Source organism: Bidens hawaiensis, unplaced genomic scaffold (genome assembly GCF_021521415.1).
Source record: "Bidens hawaiensis isolate Kalapana, Puna unplaced genomic scaffold, B.hawaiensis_p1.1 tig00007270_1, whole genome shotgun sequence".
NCBI lineage: Eukaryota > Viridiplantae > Streptophyta > Magnoliopsida > Asterales > Asteraceae > Bidens > Bidens hawaiensis.
In genome coordinates this window covers 59,251-65,666 of record NW_027491503.1, presented here as the reverse complement: position 1 = coordinate 65,666, position 6,416 = coordinate 59,251, and the positions used below count along the sequence as shown (strand labels likewise).

Sequence of the window (6,416 nt, the reverse complement as noted above, 5' to 3'; positions counted from 1 at the left end):
GATTGGGAACAAATTAATGAATGGTTTATAAGGTAGAGCCCTTACACCCATTTGAATTCTTTATAAAGACCTTCTCTTCCCCCTATTGGAAACAGGCTAGCGATGAGGAGAAAAGATGATGACAAACGAACTGACATGTTTTGCCACAAGTCCTATGCGCGCGCGCGCGCGCCGGGGGGGGGGGGGTGGTGCAAATTTGGGTTTCTGGACTAGAAATTCATTGAACTCGTGCGTGCCCGCACATCCCGCGGACACGAATGCAACTCCAAAAACCCGAGCCAGCGTGAGACAATTTTTTGAATTTGTTTTTGAAATTCAAACTTGGTCTAGTCAATACAATTAATAATAATTAAGAAAATGATTATGATTTGAAGTTTTATAATCTGCACTAATGGTCATTATTTGATATTATTATTATTTAATGGTCATTAGCAATATTGATTATCATTATTGTGATTGTATGGCTATATAAACAAGACCAGCTCTTCAGTTTATCACACAAAACAAACACACTTCATCTTCTTCCTACTGCAACAATGTTATTTCCGATTTCGTTTCAGGCAAGTGTCCGAGTCCGGCAGAGCACCGATTCTGTTTCGGACCGGAGTACCCTGGGAACAGACCGAGAATCTGTTTAAGGGAATTGTGTTAAACAGAAGCCCGGTTTACTGTGTCGATTATTTCTTATTTATTTATTTTCTGATTATTATTAATACAAGATTTCCAACAATAAAGTAGTGAAATTTCACTAGAATCAGATAAGTAAGAAGACAACCCAACACCACTTAAATCAAAATTTTCATATGAACAAAAACAATAATAGGTTGAAAAAAGAATGAGTAGAGTTGTTTTAACTTGGTTGTGTATGAAATGAATGGAAATGACCTAAATCCGTATAATGAAAAACTGAAAAAATTACCTTTTTATCTACCGGCAAACGGTCAAATGACCATTGCTAACAATCCAATTTCATCTTCTCGCCCTGCGTTCCACAACCCGAAAACCAAGCTCCCAATCACTACTCGAATACGACAGAGCGATATGCCCATCACTCACTCAACTCGGACAAGTGACGAGTGGAGTGTCCCCCCCCACCCTTCTCAACCTATATAATGAAATAGTCATTTACTAATATACCCCTATGTTTTCCAACCTACCACCTAAACCAACTTCTTATATGTAGCCAAAAAAAACCTCTCGTTCGTCCTTATAATAACCACTTATACATCTCATTTCATCTTGTCTCACTTCTCTACCACCCAACAACAAATGGCTCTTCACAACACCAACACACTCCTCCAAACTCAATCTCTTTCACCACCACTCAAATCCTTTCCGACCACCACCACCTCATCCTTCCGCCTCGTCTCCGCCGTCCACTCCCCGGACCCATCAAATTCAAAACCACCTTCTCCCGCCACCTCAGCCACCATCTCCACATCCAACATCACAACATCATCACCAAAATGGACCGTAAGCAGTTGGAAAGCCAAGAAGGCTCTCCAACTGCCAGAATACCCCGATCAAAGCGACCTTGAGTCGGTCCTCCAGACGCTTGAAGCTTTCCCCCCTATTGTGTTCGCGGGAGAAGCTCGAAACCTGGAGGACCGGCTCGGTGAGGCCGCAATGGGGAATGCGTTTTTGTTACAAGGTGGTGATTGTGCTGAAAGCTTTAAGGAGTTTAATGCTAATTAAATTCGTGACACCTTTCGAGTTATTCTTCAAATGGGTGCTGTGTTGATGTTTGGTGGTCAAATGCCAGTTATTAAGGTTAGTTATTTTCAGTTTCTTCATTTATATAGAAAGCTACACCATTTTGTTTGTTTTTGAGATATACCATTATTTTTATTTTATAAATTACTGAATATGTGAAAATATAGATTATAAGTCACAAGTTTTTTTTTAGTTACTTAAAGTTGTAACATAATTTTTGGCTAGATTACTGATTTCACTTTCTTCAATTATACAGAAAGCTACATCATTTTTTAATATTTGGAATATACCATTATTATTTTAATTGTTATTATTATTATTATTATTATTATATTTTGTTAGTTGCTTGTAATTCAAATATGAAAACTTTGTTAGTTATACTGAAAACTACATCAATTTTTAATATTTGGAATATACCATTATTATTATTATTATTATTATTATTATTATTATTATTATTATTATTATTATTATATTTTGTTAGTTGCTTGAAATTCAAATATGAAAACTTTGTTAGTTATACAGAAAGCTACATCATTTTTTAATATATTTGGAATATACCATTATTATTATTATTATTATTATTATCCATATAATTTGTTTAGTTGCTTGAAATTCAAATATGAAAACTTTTAATGCAATAAATTCTATAACAAATTTTGGTTTGATTATAAATCCCGGTTCGGTCTTTTACGTTTATGTACATGCAAAACCAAAACCGAATTTGAAATTCGATTTTGGAAAACACATAAATCAAACCGTCGGTTTTAGGTTGAGTTGGGTTCGGTTATGTTAGTTATTCCGGTTTTGGATAAGTTATTTCGGTTTTATGTCCATCCATAAATTACAGAGCATTTGAATACGAATTGTTTTGGATTCTGGGTATATGATAGATTAAAGTTTAATCACAGGTTGGAAGAATGGCTGGCCAATTTGCGAAGCCTCGATCGGATTCTTTTGAAGAAAAGGATGGTGTGAAGCTACCATGTTACAGAGGTGATAATGTTAATGGTGATGCATTTGATCTGAAATCAAGAGCACCAGACCCGCAACGATTGATCAGAACGTATACGCAATCTGCAGCCACACTTAATCTTTTGAGGGCTTTTGCCACTGGAGGCTATGCAGCCTTGCAAAGGGTTAACCAGTGGAACCTTGATTTTACAGAAAATAGTGAACAAGGTGACAAGTATGGTAATTTAGGTTCATAATTATTTGGTTCATAAAATATTGAGGAATTTTTTTTACAAGGATGGGTCAATGGATTGATATTTTTCGGTTAGGTACCGTGAGCTAGCGAGCCAAGTTGATGATGCACTTGGGTTCATGGCGGCTGCTGGCCTTACAATCGATCATCCGATCATGACCACAACTGAATTCTGGACGTCACACGAATGTTTACACTTGCCTTATGAACAATCTTTAACGCGATTAGATTCAACGTCCGGGTTATACTACGATTGTTCGGATTTCCTTTGGGTCGGGGAACGAACCCGTCAATTGGATGGTGCCCATGTGGAATTCCTAAGAGGAATTGCAAACCCTCTTGGAATTAAGGTATATCTTATGTTAAACTCAAATCTATACTTTTTATTTATCACTGTTAGAAGACTATATTGACAAGTTTATTTTTAAGGTGAGTGACAAAATGGATCCAAATGAGTTAAACAAGATCATTGACATCTTGAATCCCGAGAACAAACCTGGAAGGATTACAATAATAACAAGAATGGGAGCGGAGACCATGCGAGTGAAGCTTCCTCATCTTATTAGAGCAGTTCGAAGAGCGGGTCAAATTGTTACTTGGGTCACGGATCCTATGCATGGGAACACGATTAAGGCTCCAAATGGTTTAAAAACTCGTCCCTTTGTTGCTATCAGGGTAATTCACTCATCTTTGTCATATACATGTTTCGTATTTTCACGATGTTTTGCCCTAAATTGCCTGCATTATTTGTGTTTTGACATGAAAAAGACCTTTTGTGTTTGTTAGACACGCTTTGGACCTTAATAGGCTACCTTCGCTTCACGTTTGAGTGTGGCCCTTTTACAATGAGAGTGAAAATTGGAAAGACGGATGAGTTGGACGGGTTGAATAATATGTCAAAATGTTTTGTCACGGAAACGGGTCCACAATGATGGGTATACAAACACTCTTTTGTAAATTTGTAACAAAAAATAAATTAATTATGATTACAATATCAATATTATTACAACTAAATGTTATTTTTGACCGGTATAAGATAAAACGTGACACATATCTACTCCTTTATTTAAATGGATCGAAACTGACACCAACGGGGTTGTTGATATGTAGGAGCACTTTTCTTCGATGAGCATTATTAGTGATACTAATAGAGCATCTCATTAGTATATTCTCGTGCCACTTGTTTGATCGCGGACCACCCCATGTGTTATTATTATTGGAGTGGGTCCAAAATGGATTGTACACGGTCTATTTATTTTAGAGTGTAGCTATCAGGGGGACCGATATGTTGAAACTACCCTTAATGATTGTTGTGTACAAAGCACGTTTTAATTAAGTATCGTTTAGACAAAATATCTTGAAACATGTCAGTCTTAAAACGAGTGGATGACTAGCCTTGGTCCCTTTTTTTTATTGCAGTTAAATAAATTTAGTACATAATTGATTCATTAACCTGGTTAGATCATTTAAGTTATTATGAAAACAAGTTATAACAACTATTTGTTTTATTCTTGTAACAGGCGGAGGTGAGAGCTTTCTTTGATGTGCACGAGCAAGAAGGTAGCCACCCGGGAGGGGTTCATCTTGAAATGACTGGACAAAATGTGACCGAGTGCATTGGTGGGTCGAGAACCGTGACCTTTGATGATCTGGGGTCACGTTACCACACCCATTGTGATCCTCGGCTTAATGCCTCTCAGTCACTTGAGTTAGCCTTTATCATCGCTGAGCGCTTACGGAAGCGAAGAAATGCCGCGAGATCGTTTAACTAAGCTTTAAGTTTATTTATCTATGTTTATTCTTATATATATATAAATAAATCCTGTTGCATATGTATATCTAGTGTAATTGTGCATGGTTTTAAGACATCCGAGATCTTTATACGAGTAATGATTCGCAAGAATAATTATGATTCTACAAATGGGTCAAATTATATGCTTATTAATCTGGCATTAATAGATCTTTAATTTTCTCTCATTTGGAATTTAACGGATTTGGCAGTCATTTGGCCTTCTAGTTCAATGGCATATGATATAGGGTGATGGTTAAGAATTGAGATCTTATGTTTTTAGGTTCCAAACTTGACTCGGGTTTTTCGTATTTGCGATCCTTACATGCTTGATAAAGATCACTATATATGCCCTATTTATATGGCATTAACGGGTTACTCACATGGATTCGGTTGGTGTTAACAGACAAAAGGTAGGATATTGTGACCCATTAAATGTATATTAAACTTAGGAGTTAGGACTGTACGAATTATTAGAAGATACTTAAAACATAATCATAAAAGGATTGCCCAGATTAAATCAACAAATTAACAATAGTAAAACATACACGACCTAACCTAGTCCGTGATCCCTAAGTTAAGGAGTTCTAGTTATTTCACTTATAGATCTAAAAGCGGATCTAGAGACATTTACAACCTTTAAGACACAATGCTATAAAACAATAGAATGTAGCCTTCTTCGGCGTATGCAATCCACCAGAAATGAGAACGTTTTTTTAATAAGAAGGTGGTCACTAGAAATCAAAAAAATAAAGAACAATCAAGGGATCGACCTTGGAAACACCCATTATATTTTGTAATTTTATGCTTATAGTTATACACCATGGCTTGGCCTAGGTAGTTGATTATCTAGAGGTCTCAGATAGATAAATTACTAAAGGCTGTTTAGTAATTCATAGTCAACAAATGTTTTTTTTTTTTTTTTTTTTTTTTTTGGAATTATTGAAAGCAAAAGATTTTTGAAGAAAGGGAGGTGAAATAAAGGGCAAAGTTGATTTTGAGTATGAGGTGTCACAAATGTTTTGTATGGATCTTATAATGAAGGCAACTGCTAAACCCAAATGTAGCAAGAATAGAAACAAAAAAGACAACTGGTGCATACAAAGAAAGAAATACTAGGAGAATCATGCTCTCCTAGGAACCTTAAGCAATAGCTTATCAACTACAGGCAATAATTGTGCCTAATATATCCAGCACCATATGATACTAACCCCTAAAAGCTAGCAAAATGAAATTGTCTCAATTAGTACTGCTGCTGCAAACTTTAATTATTGGGTTGGCGAATTTTACACAATGCTACCGTCAACTGCCCGAAACACATGGAAATGTTACTATACATCACCCATTCGGAATCCAAGAGGCCTGCTATGTGGGCAAGTCTTATTACATAGAATGTGACTCAACAACGCCAGTTCCCTGCTTAAATCAAGCTTTCAGCTCTTCTTCTGAAGGATCAACTATATCTATAGAAGCTCTAGAGGTAAAACTAGATGGCCATCTAACTGTTAATCTCCCTATTGCTCATGCTTGCTATGGCGAATTATGGAGTTTACTTAATGGTTTGTCAAATTCATATAATATGTCCAGGTTCCCCTTCTCAAGCAGACTAAACAATTTTGTCGGAGCAGGAAACTACATTGAAACCCATGTTAAACTTGCAAAGCCTGCTGCGACCGCAAAGAGCCTAACAGACTTCTATAACTTGGA

At 36.4% G+C, this 6,416-nt stretch overlaps 1 pseudogene across 1 annotated transcript; it reads left to right on the top strand.

Annotated features, from left to right (window-relative positions):
• The first annotated feature begins 1,215 nt into the window (after positions 1-1,215).
• Positions 1,216-4,731, top strand: LOC143634915 (phospho-2-dehydro-3-deoxyheptonate aldolase 1, chloroplastic-like; annotated as a pseudogene). Its single transcript, XR_013153960.1, has 5 exons — positions 1,216-1,770; positions 2,625-2,902; positions 2,997-3,270; positions 3,350-3,595; positions 4,441-4,731. The product of XR_013153960.1 is annotated as a phospho-2-dehydro-3-deoxyheptonate aldolase 1, chloroplastic-like (transcript).
• Positions 4,732-6,416: the final 1,685 nt, after the last annotated feature.